This window comes from Hemitrygon akajei, chromosome 8 (genome assembly GCF_048418815.1).
Source record: "Hemitrygon akajei chromosome 8, sHemAka1.3, whole genome shotgun sequence".
Taxonomy (NCBI): Eukaryota; Metazoa; Chordata; class Chondrichthyes; order Myliobatiformes; family Dasyatidae; genus Hemitrygon; species Hemitrygon akajei.
In genome coordinates, this window is record NC_133131.1 from 72,971,616 (window position 1) to 72,984,655 (window position 13,040).

Sequence of the window (13,040 nt, forward strand, 5' to 3'; positions counted from 1 at the left end):
ACCATTCTCTGAGTGAAAAACCTTCCTCTAATATCCCCCTTGAACTTCCCTCCCCTTAACTTAAAGCCATGTCCTCTTGTACTGAGCAGTGGTGCCCTGGGGAAGAGGCGCTGGCTGTCCACTCCATCTATTCCTCTTAATATCTTGCACACCTCTATCATGTCTCCTCTCATCCTCCTTCTCTCCAAAGAGTAAAGCCCTAGCTCCCTTAATCTCTGAACATAATCCATACTCTCTAAACCAGGCAGCATCCTGGTAAATCTCCTCTGTACCCTTTCCAATGCTTCCACATCCTTCCTATAGTGAAGCAACCAGAACTGGACACAGTACTCCAAGTGTGGCCTAACTAGAGTTTTATAGAGCTGCATCATTACATCGCGTCTCTTAAACTCTATCCCTCGATTTATGAAAGCTAACACCCCATAAGCTTTCTTAACTACCCTATCTACCTGTGAGGCAACTTTCAGGAATCTGTGGACATGTATCCCCAGATCCCTCTGCTCCTCCACACTACTAAGTATCCTGCCATTTACTTTGTACTCTGCCTTGGAGATTGTCCTTCCAAAGTGAACCACCTCACACTTCTCCGGGTTGAACTCCATCTGCCACTGCTCAGCCTACTTCTGCATCCTATCAATGTCTCTCTGCAGTCTTTGACAATCCTCTACACTATCTACAACACCACCAATCTTTGTGTCATCTGCAAACTTGCCAACCCACCCTTCTACCCCCACATCCAGGTCGTTAATAAAAATCACAAAAAGTAGAGGTCCCAGAACAAATCCTTGTGGGACACCACTAGTCACAACCCTCCAATCTGAATGTACTCCCTCCACCACAACCCTCTGCCTTCTGCAGGCAAGCCAATTCTGAATCCACCTGGCCAAACTTCCCTGGATCCCATGCCTTCTGACTTTCTGAATAAGCCTACCATGTGGAACCTTGTCAAATGCCTTACTAAAATCCATGTAGATCACATCCACTGCACTACCCTCATCTATATGCCTGGTCACCTCCTCAAAGAACTCTATCAGGCTTGTTAGGCACGATCTGCACTTCACAAAGCCATGCTGACTGTCCCTGATCAGACCATGATTCTCTAAATGCCCATAGATCCTATCTCTAAGAATCTTTTCCAACAGCTTTCCCACCACAGACGTAAGGCTCACTGGTCTATAATTACCCGGACTATACCTACTACCTTTTTTGAACAAGGGGACAACATTCGCCTCCCTCCAATCCTCCGGTACCATTCCTGTGGACAACGAGGACATAAAGATCCTAGCCAGAGGCTCAGCAATCTCTTCCCTTGCCTCGTGGAGCAGCCTGGGGAATATTCCGTCAGGCCCCGGGGACTTATCCGTTCTAATGTATTTTAACAACTCCAACACCTCCTCTCCCTTAATATCAACATGCTCCAGAACATCAACCTCACTCATATTGTCCTCACCGTCATCAAGTTCCCTCTCATTGGTGAATACCGAAGAGAAGTATTCATTGAGGACCTCGCTCACTTCCACAGCCTCCATCTTCCCACCTTTATCTCTAATAGGTCCTACCCTCACTCCTGTCATCCTTTTGTCTTTCACATAATTGAAGAATGCCTTGGGGTTTTCTTTACCCTACTCGCCAAGGCCTTCTCATGCCCCCTTCTTGCTCTTCTCTGCCCCTTCTTAAGCTCCTTTCTTGCTACCTTATGTTCCTCAATAGACCCATTTGATCCTTGCTTCCTAAACCTCGTGTATGCTGCCTTCTTCCACCTGACTAGATTTTCCACTTCACTTGTGACCCATGGTTCCTTCATTCTACTATTCTTTATCTTCCTCACCGGGACAAATTTATCCCTAACATCCTGCAAAAGATCCTTAAACATTGACCACATGTCCATAGCACATTTCCCTGCAAAAACATCATCCCACTTCACACCCGTAAGTTCCAGCCTTATAGCCTCATAATCTGCCTTTCCCCAAATAAAAATTTTCCTGTCCTCTCTGATTCTATCCTTTTCCATGATAATGCTAAAGGCCATGGAGCGGTGATCACTGTCCCCCATCTGCTCACCCACTGACAGATCAGTGACCTGACCTGGTTCATTACCTAATACTAGATCTAGTATGGCATTCCCCCTAGTCGGCCTGTCAACATACTGTGAAAGGAATCCATCCTGGACACACTTAACAAACACTGCCCCATCTAAACCCTTAGAACTAAACAAGTGCCAATCAATATTAGGGAAGTTAAAGTCACCCATGATAACAACCCTGTTATTTTTGCACCTTTCCAAAATCTGCCTCCCAATCTGCTCCTTGGTATCTCTGCTGCTACCAGGGGGCTATAGAATACCCCCAGTAGAGTAACTGCTCCCTTCCTGTTCCTGACTTCTACCCATACTGTCTCAAAAGAGGATCCTGCTACATTATCCACCCTTTCTGCAGCTGTAATAGTATCCCTGACTAGTAATGCCACCCCTCCTCCCCTTTTTCCCCCCTCTCTATCTGGCTGCCAGTGACTAGTGGAGTTACACTGGGGTAGATGTTGGGACCACTTCTTTTTAAGTTGTACGTCAATGATTTGGATGATGGAATTGATGACTTTCTGGCCAGGTTTGTGGATGGTATGAAGGTAGGTGGAGGAACATGTAGTGTTGGGGAAGCAGAGAGGCTGCAGAAGAATTTAGACAGATTAGGAGAGTGGGCAAAGAAGTGGCAGATGGAATACAGTGTCAGGAAGTATTTGGCCATATACTGTGGTAGAAGGAATAAAAACACAGACTATTTTCTAAACTGAAGAATATCCAAAAATCTGAGCAGCATATGGATTTGGTTGCTCTTGTGCAGGATTCCTTGAGGTTAATCTGCAGGTTGAGTCGGTGGTGCGGAAGACGAATGCGATGTTAGCATTCATTTCAAGAGGAGTAGAATATAAAAGCAAGGATGCAATGCTTAGGCTTTATAAGGCTCTTGGAGAATTGTAAGCAGTTTTGGGTTCCTTATTTAAGAAAGAATGTGTGTACATTGGAGAGGGTTCAAGGGAGGATCATGAGAATGATTCTGGGGCAGGAAGGGTTATCAGATGAGCAGTAATTGAATGCTCTGGGTCTGTGCTCACTGGAATTTCAAAGAATGAGGGGAGATCTCATCGACACCTATCAAATACCTACATGGATGTTGAACCCAAGGACACTACCTCACTTATATTATTTCTGTTTTTGCACTATTTTTAATTTAACTATTTAATTTACATACATCTGGAGTTAGACAATTCATGTCAGGGCTGTATAAAAAAAAAAGCTACCTTTTAATCAGGAGGGTGATTGAGATTTTAAAGATAGAATTTTGCCACAGTTCATCTGAGTAGAGGAGTGACCAATCAGCAAGAGGGATTCATTAGAAAGGGCCAATAAGAATAATTCAAGTGGAAGTGAAGCAGCCATTCATTTGGAATGTGCCATTGTTTGGAGAGGATATGGAGAGTTTAGAGTGAACTCCAGTCTCCCAGATAAACACATCTGCACCAGGTGCACTAAGTTGCAGCTTCTGAGAGAATGTATTAAAGAAATGGAGCTGCAGCTTGATGACCTTCAACTCATATGGGAGAAGGAGGAGGGGATAGGCAGGAGCTACAGCGAGGTAGTCACCCCTAGGTTGCAGGAGCCAGGTTCAATAGGTTCAATGGGTACATTTAATGTCAGAGAAATGTATACAGTATACACCCTGAAATTCTCTTACTTTGCAAACATCCACAAAATCAAGGGAGTGACCCAAAGAATGAATGCCAGTTAAACTTCAGAACCACAAAAGCCCTCTCCCAGCTCCCCCTCCCACACACAAACAGCAGCAAGGCAACAAACTCCCCCTCCCCCAGCAGCAAAGTGCAGCAAAGCATCAATAAAGACACAGACTTGCAGTCCCCCAAAGACTACTTGTTCACTCGGTAATTTGACATACCACAGGCTCTCTCTCTCCCTAATAAGGAAATAAGAGGTGTTCCTGTTTCACAGTGAGAGGGGAGACATAAGAAACAACTCGCTGATTTATGATGTTAAAAGTCTGTTGCGTCACTTTCTTCTGAACTCTGTGCCCAGGAAAGGCTCAGGTCTCTGGACCCACAGCCAGCAGCTAAACTGCTACTCCTGATGTTCTGTGTTCTCCCGCGACAGGTAACTGGGTGACTGTCAGGAGGAGGAGGGAAAATACACAGCCAGTGCAGAGTACACCTGTGGCTGTTCCCCTCAGTAATAAGTATACAACTTGAGATACTATTGAGGGAAATGACCTGTCAGGGGGAGCCACGGTGACCGGGTCTCTGGGATTGAGTCTGGTGCTGTGGCTCAGAAGAGAAGAGAGGTAAAGAGGACCGTAGTGTTGATAGGAGATTCTGTAGTCAGAGAAACAGAGACAAGGTTCTATGGGGTCAATAGAGACATCCAGATGGCATGTTGCCTCTCTGGTGTCAGGATCAGGGATGACTCGGGTCAGGTCTATGGTATTCTCAAGGGCAAGGGTGAGGGTGAGCAGTCTTGGTGCATACTGGCATCAATGACATAGGTAGTCAAGGTGAGGAGGCTCTGAAGAGAGATTTTAGGGAGCTAGGAAGAAAGCTGAAAACAGGACCTGCAGGGTAGTAATCTCTGGATTGCTACCTGTGCCACGCAGCAGTGAGGATAACAATAGGATGATTTGGCAGGTGGATGTGTGGCTGAGGAACTGGTGCAGGGGGCAGGGTTCAGATTTATGGATCATTGAGATCTCTTCTGGCAAGGGTATGACTTGTACAAAAGGGTCGGGTTACACTGGAACCCGAAGGGGTCCAATATCTTTGTGGGCAGGTTGGCTAGAGTTGTTCAAATGGGTTTAAACTAATTTAGCAGGGGGTTGGGAACTGGAGCGATAGTGCTGATGATAAGTGTGAGAGAATTTAGAGGGTTAATGATAATGTGTGACTGCTGAATGTTCTAGTAGAAGGGAACAGAAAATGTTGATAAAAGGGAGTGTGGAAAACTTACGTATTGTTTAAATATGCCAGTAGGACACTGAGCTAATTGCTACCAGCTGCAGGGCTTGTGAAAAGCTACTTTTATCCAGTCTCACAAATGCTTGGATTGTTACATCTGTTTACTGGGTACTGTAACGGTACCAGGAAGGAGCTCAGGAATGAAATGAGGAGAGCTAAAAGGGGCCATGAGAAGGCCTTGGGGAGCTGGATTAAGGAAAACTCCAAGACATTCTACAAGTATGTGAAGAGCAAGAGGATGAGCTGTGTGAGAATAGGACCAATCAGGAGCAATAGTGGAAACAAGTGCACGGAGCTGGAGGAGGTAGCGGAGGTACTTAATCAATACTTTGCTTCAGTATTCACCAGTAAAAATAACCTTGGCAATTGTGGGGATGACCTACAGAGGACTGAAATGTTTGAGTGCACAGACATTAAGAAAGAGCTAATGTCATAATCAGAATCAGGTTTATTATCACCGTCATGTGTCGTGAAATTTGTTAATTTAGCAGCAGCAGTTTAATGCAAAAGATAATATAAAGAAAAATCAATCTACCAATTACAATACATGTATAATGAATAGATTAAAAATTGTGCAAAAACAGAAATAATATATATTAAAAAAGTGAGGTAGTATTCACGGGTTCAATGTCCATTTAGGAATCGGATGGCAGAGGGGAAGAAGCTGTTCCTGAATCACTGAGTGTGTGCCTTCAGGCTTCTGTACGTCCTACCTGATGGTAAAGGACATGTCCTGGGTGCTGAGGGTCCTTACTATTTGATGCTGCCTTTCTGAGGCACTGCTCCTTGAAGATGTCCTGGGTACTTTGTAGGCTAGTGCCCAAGACGGTGCCGACTAAATTTATGACCCTCTACAGCTTTGTTTGGTCCTGTGCAATAACACCCACCTCCCCCCACCCATACCAGTCATGCATGCAGCCTGTCAGAATGCTCTCCATGGTAAATCTATAGACATTTTTGAGTGTTTTTGTTGACGTTGTTAACAGACCAAATCTATACAGCTGTATAAGACCTTAGTCAGACCCCACTTGGAGTACCGTGCTCAGTTCTGGTTGCTTCACTACAGGAAGGATGTGGATGCTATAGAGAGAGTGCAGAGGGGATTTACAAGGATGCTGCATGGATTGGGGAGCATGCCTTATGAGAATTGGTTGAGTGAACTCGGCCTTTTCCCCTTGGAGCAACAAAGGATGAGAGGTGACCTGATAGAGGTGTATAAGATGATGAGAGGCATTGATCGTGTGGACAGTCAGAGGGTTTTTCCCAGGGCTGAGATGGCTAACACAAGGGGCATCGTTTTAAGGTGCTTTTGAAGTAGGTACAGAGGAGAAGTCAGAGGCAAGTTTTTCACACAGAGAGTGGTGAGTGCATGCAATGCACTGCCAGCAGTGGTGGTGGAAGCGGATACAACAGGGTCTTTTAAGAGACTCTTAGACAGGTACATGGAGCTTAGAAAAATAGAGGGCTATATGGTAGGGAATTTCTATGCAGTTTCTAGAGTAGGTTACAGCAGACTGAAATGCTCGAGCATAAAGATGGAGGTTTTGAAAAGCATTAAGTTAGATAAGTTCCCAGAACCGAATGAGATATACCCCAGGCTACTGTGGAAAGTGAGGGAGGAGTTTCCTGAGCCTTTGGTGATGATCTTTGCATCAATAGGGATGGGAGAAGTACCGGAGGATTGGAAGGTAGCAAATGTTGTTCCCTTGTTCAAGAAAGGGAGTAGAGATAACACACAAAATTATAGACCAGTAGATCTTAATTCAGTGGTGGGCAAGTCGTTGGGGAAAATCCTGAGAGGCAGGATTTATGAGCATTTAGAGAGATATAATCTGATTAGGGATGGTCAGCATGGTTGTGTTAAGAGCAGGTCATAAGCCTGATTGAATTTGTTGAAGAAGTAACAAAACACATTGATGAAGGTAGAGCAGTGGATGAGTGTATATGGAATTCAGTAAGGTATTTGATAAGGTTCCCCATGCAAGGCTCCTTCAGAAAGTAAGGAGGCATGGAATCCAAGGAGACCTTGACTTGTGGGTCCATAATTGGCTTGCCCACAGAAGGAAAAGGGTGGTTGTAGATGGTTCATATTCTGCATGGAGGTTGGTGACCAGTGGTGTTTTGCAGGAATCTGTTCTGGGACCCCCTATCTTTGACTTTTATAAATGACCTGGATGAAGTAGAAGGATGGGTTAGTAATTTGCTGATGACATGAAGGTTGGGGGTGTTGTGGATAGTCTGGAGGGTTGTGAGAGGTCACTGTGGGACATCGACAGGATACAGAACTGGGCTGAGAAGTGGCAGATGGACTTCAACCCAGATAGGTGTGAAGTGGTTCATTCTGGTAAGTCAAATTTGAAGACAGAATGGTAAGACTCTTGACAGTGTGGAGGATCTGAGAGATCTTGGGTTCCTTGTCCATAGGGCACTAAAAACTGCTGTGCAGGTTGACAGGGTTGTTAAGAAGGTGTATGGTGTTCCTGAGTTCCAGACAGAAACCAGGGAACCTTGAAATTTAAAATTGCATTAAAATAGAACATAGAACATTTAAATCTACAGCACATTACAGGCCCTTCGGCTCTCAATGTTGTGCCGACCATGCAACCTATTCTGATCTTAATCAGAGTAAATAAACTTGATCCTTTTTGGGACCCAGATGTTCGCTGTCATAATCAGCTGATAATACAAAGGATAACTGGGGTGCGGGAATATATTAGCATCTGGTAAGTAAGATACAAGACTGAAAAAGATGGGTAACCGTCCTGGTAAGATGGCGGCCCCTTCTAAAGGTAAAAGCCCGAGAGATCCTGAAACGAAAATACCGGTAAACAACACCACGATGAAGAAATTCGAAAAGTTCAAGAAGACAAGTAAATTGCTGGGTGTCCCGCTGGTCACCCCCCCCCCCCCCCGCCGGATCGCCCGCCGAGAAGGTTTGGTGGGAAACGGGACAGCATTTTCTTGTGATTTGAATGGTTGGAATCAAAGGGATTAGCCTTATGGAGTTTCTTTCGACCTGTTAAAAACAAAATACTGGAAAGAGACAACTGATTCAGGTAGCGGGGACCTCACTTGGGTAGAAGTGACCAAGCGACACCAACCACCCAAAACGAAACCTAAGAAAGGACCTACTTCTAACGAAACCCATGACACCGACGGCCGCTGCTCCGCGACCCGCCAATCGTCCGTACCCACAGTTGCCGGCTCCTTCCACTCCTCCTCCGCCTCCGCCTCCGTATGATCCATCGCAAGACTTCTCAGAGGCCACTGAAGTCCAACAGCGAGGCGCCATCTGCGTCGGCTCTTGTTTCCGCGCCCGGAGAGGCCGGGACGGAACGGTTCCCCGAATTGACACCTATTATCCGGTGACAGACAGCAAAATCAAAGGGAATAAGAGCTGAAACAGCAGATCGCTCTAGCCGGGGAGATTTCAGTCAGTTTCCCCGAATAATGGTGGGAGAAATCCCAATTGCAAAGCCCTGGACCCCGGCTGCGGCGCGGAATATGTTTGGTGATGCCCCTGACCCGCTATGGAAACCATTGCAGCCCCTACCCCGCGCACTCCTCAGGGTTACATACGGGACCTCTCGGGGGTACCTTCCCAGACCGGCCCCCGAGGGCGATAGGGAACCACCAGAGGGGGGCGATGTAAGACAAGCCATGGAACAGTGGGTCGCTGAGGTAAGGGAACCCATTTTAATGACAGCCCGGAAACATGGGGATTTTGGCGAGGTTACAAAATGTCTACAGAAAAAAAAAGGAGAATCCCTTGCGGAGCTGGCAGAGCAGACTCTTCTAAAATGCCTCAGACCCTGCGCTTCGCGCTATGATGTACCAACAGTGGGGCCCCCTGCTACTCAAGCGGCATTATATGCCTGGCACGTGGAAGGTCTCTCGTGGGGAAATTGGCTTTGGCAAATTAAAGGGAAAGGGTAAATGGAGGAATTTGTAAATACTTGACGTGTCGCCACTATGTTGCACTGTACCGCCGCCTTTCTCGATCCCGACCCAGATGACGATGATCGAAAACTGGCCGTTGAGCATGAGGGCAAAAGCCCGGGCCGTCTACCTTCAGTCCCGGAGGTCAGCTGGGACACTGGCTTCGAACACGCTCCGGCGCAGCTGTTTCTCGAGGCAGAGACCTCAAGCCCGCACGTGTCCCTCGCTCTGAAATCCCTGTTTTCACTTAAAGACTTGGAGCCCATGCTGAAGACAGTGCGAGCCGCCATGTCACCCGGCCGATTTCCCCACTCCGGATTCTGGAATCACAGTGACAACTGTGGGGTGTGGACTGGTCACCCCTGGTCAGTGGATGGACTTAGTTGGGTAAATCTGGAACTTTGGGCAAAACACAAAAATCACATGGGGCGAGTCAAGATCGTGGTCTCCTCACCAAGTAGCGGAACTGCCACCCACCTTCCATCCGTCAGTACCGCCTGTCACCAGAAGCCTTGTTAGGAGTCAAACCCGTGGTGGAGACCCTACTCCAGCAAGGGGTTCTCCGCCCGATACAAAGCTCCAACAATACACCCGTTCTGCCAGTGCCGAAACCGGGGTGACCTGAAGACCTGCGGGCCATTCACCGGGTAGTGCCCTACCTCTCGCCGGTGATGCCCGCCCCGACCTCCGTTCCCTGGAAGAGTCGCGAGTCGACTTGAGTTCAGCTTTCTTCTCCACCCCACTTGCAGAAGCATAGCCAATATCTATTAACCTTTACCTACAACGGCCAGCAGTACACCTGGGCGCGTCTTGCCCGAGGATACAAAGAAAGTCCAGCAGTTTATGCGGCAGCTGATGGTGATGACCTGGCAGATTTGCTGCTTTTGGAGGAAACGGTGTTGTTGCGGTACGCCGACGACCTGTTGCGGACTTCCACGAGTCTGCATGTTTGCAGGCAGGACCCAGTCGTTCTTCTGAATCACCTAATGGCAAGGGGCTCGCGTGCTTCTCTAACTGAACGTCAGTACTGCCAACCTACGGCTACGTACCCAGGCGACCTACTCCAGGGAGGCTTCAGAAGGCCTGAGGTACCCCAGCCCTGGACGAAGAAGCAGCTAATGACTTTTCTGGGTTTGACCAACTACTGTCGTCGGTATAGAGCCGTCGACGTAATCCTCTGAGAGGCGCTGGCTCAAAAGGTGCCAGACACTATTCAGTGGTCCGAGGAAAGAGAGGCCGCTTTCACCGCTTTACGCCAATTCCTGCTTGCAGGCCCCCGTTCTTGGTCTGCCAGACTACACCAAACCTTTTTGGCTTTATGTGAACAGAAAGGAGGGTTGGCCTCATGCAGGAACATGGAGGACTTGGAAGCCCCATTGCCGACTACTCCACTCTCCTGTCTGCTGCAGTCCGCGGCTTGCCTGCTTGCCTCTGGGCAGTGGCCCGCACGGCGCTGATGGCCGAGAAGGTAACTCTGTTAATCCTTGACCACTCTGCTCGGTGTTCCTGCTACTCAGTTCGGTGGCGACCCACCAAAGTCCGCCGGACGGGGTACAAAGTCATGCTCCTCAGTAAACCCAATCTCGCCTTTAACTCTTCTACCCTGGCGCCCTACCCTCGAACCAACTGAGCCCCACAATGGTTTGGAGGTAGTTGAGACGGTAACCTTACCCCGACCAGACCTCCACTCTACCACGTCAGACAACCCAGAACTGGTCCTTTCTGCAGATGGGTTCCCTTGTAGGCTAACGACCACTCCATTCTGGCAAGATGTGCAGGGTAGTAACGCCCTTCGAGACGCTAGAGACTGCACCCCTACCCCCAGGTACATCGGCACAGACAGCCAGATTGTTCGCCCTAACCCGAGCCTGCCTTCTGGCAGCCGGTAAGACCTTAACTCCCGCTACGCTTTTGGTGTGGTCCGTGATTTCGGTACTCCTTGGAAACATCGGCACTTAATTACGTCTTTGGGTAAATCTTCCAAAGGCAGAGGAGATGCCACAAAGATTTGTGATAATCAAGTGTGAAGCTCACAATGCAACCACTAAACGCGCGGCCCCAGAGAGAGGGAAAGACAGGGGTGGGCCAAAGCCCAATATGCCCCCGGTCCCCGGTGCATTTGGTGCCACTCGGACCAGCGACCAGCATGTCCCCAGAATCTTCTGAATGCGCTTGTCCGGCTGTGTCATGGGAAAGGGCTTGTAGGAAGAGGGGAGATTATACACTGGATATCATAACAATGGTTTGCGCCCGGAGTAACTACCATGGCCCGACCTCTTGTACAGAGCTGTGAGATATATCAGACAAATAATGGAGGGGAAACGCCAGCTAAATTTGACCACTCACCCCCTGCGGAGGCCCCCTCTGCTAGACTACAGTTAGATTTTGTGCACATGCCAACTAGTGCCGGGTTTGAATATTTATTGGTGATAGTGAACATGCTCTCTAAATGGATAGAAGCCTTCCCGACTCTCAAAACCACACCAGGATTGTAGTCAAGACCCTCATGTGAGAGATTTTCACCCGTTTTGGGGTTTATCTGATAACTAGCCTTCTGCTACCTGATCATGGCTAAGAAGAGATAGTAGCTGGAAGCTTAATGTCAAGAATATACATTGTATCGAAAGGGCAGGCAGGACGCCCGAGGGGGTGGCATTGCTGCGTTGGTAAAATGTTATATCAAATCATTTGAAAGGCATAGGGTCGGAAGGTGTTGAATCATTGTGGTGGAGCTAAGGAACTGCAAGGGCAAAAAGACCCTGATGGGAATTGTATTCAGACCCCCAAACAGTCGTAAGGACATGGTCAACAAATTACAATGAGAGGTAGAAAATGGATGCCCAAAAGGGCAATGTTACAACAGTCATGGTGGACTTCAGTATGCATGTAGATTGGGGAAAGCAGGGTGGTGCTTGATCCCAAGTTGAGGAATTTCTAGAGTGCCTATGAGATGGCTTTTTTAGAGCAACTTGTGGTTGAGTCCACTAGGGGATCAGCTATTTTGGATTGGGTGTTGTGCAATGAACTGGAATTGATTAGAGAACTTAAGGTAAGAGAACCCTTAGGGGAGCAAGTGATCGTAATATGATGGAATTCGCCCTGAAATTTGAGAAGGGGCAGCTAGAGTCAGATGTATCAGTATTATAGTGGAGTAAAGAGAATTATAGAGGCATGAGAGAGAAGTAAGCCAGAATTGATTGGTAAAGAACACTGGCAGGGATGATGGCAGAGCTGCGATGGCTGGGATTTCTGGAAGCAATTTGGAAGGCACGGGATATATACATCCCAAAGAGGAAGAGGTATTCTGGAGGCAAATTGAGACAACCGTGCTGACATAAAAGCCAAAGAAGAGGGCATATGATAGAGCGAAGATTACTGGGAAGTTAGATGATTAGGAAGCTTTCGGATACCAGCAGAAGGCAACTAAAAAGTTATTAAGAAGCTAAAGATGGAATATAAAAGTAAACCAGGCAATAATATTAAAGTGGATACTAGAAGTTTCTTTAGATACATAAAGTGAAACATAGAGGAGAGACTTTGGAAAATAATGCTGGAGAGGTAGTAATGGGGGACAAGGAAATGGCAGAAGAAATAAATAAGTATTTTGCATCAGTCTTCACTGTAGAAGGCACTGGCAGTATGGTGGAATGAAGTGTGTGAAGTTACCATTACTAGGGAGAAGGTTTTTAGGAAACAGAAAGGTCTGAAGGTAGTTAAGTCACCTGGACCAGATGGTGTATACCCTGGAATTCTGAAAGACGAGTCATTAGTAATGATCTTTCAAGATGAAATAGTGGCATATCTAGATAGCAGTGATAGGATTGGGCTGAGCCAGCATGGATTTACCAAGGGATTTTCAGAAGGCATTTGATAAGGTCCCACATAGGAGATTGGTGGGTAAAATCAAAGCTCATGGCGTCGGGGGGAAGACATTGACATGGATAGAAAACTGGTTGGCAGATAGAAAGCAAAGGGTAGTGGTGAATGGGTGTTTCTCGGAATGGCAGGTGGTGACTAGTGGGATGCCACAGGGCTCTGTATTGGGACCGCAACTGTTTACGATTTACATCAACAATTTAGATGAAGGC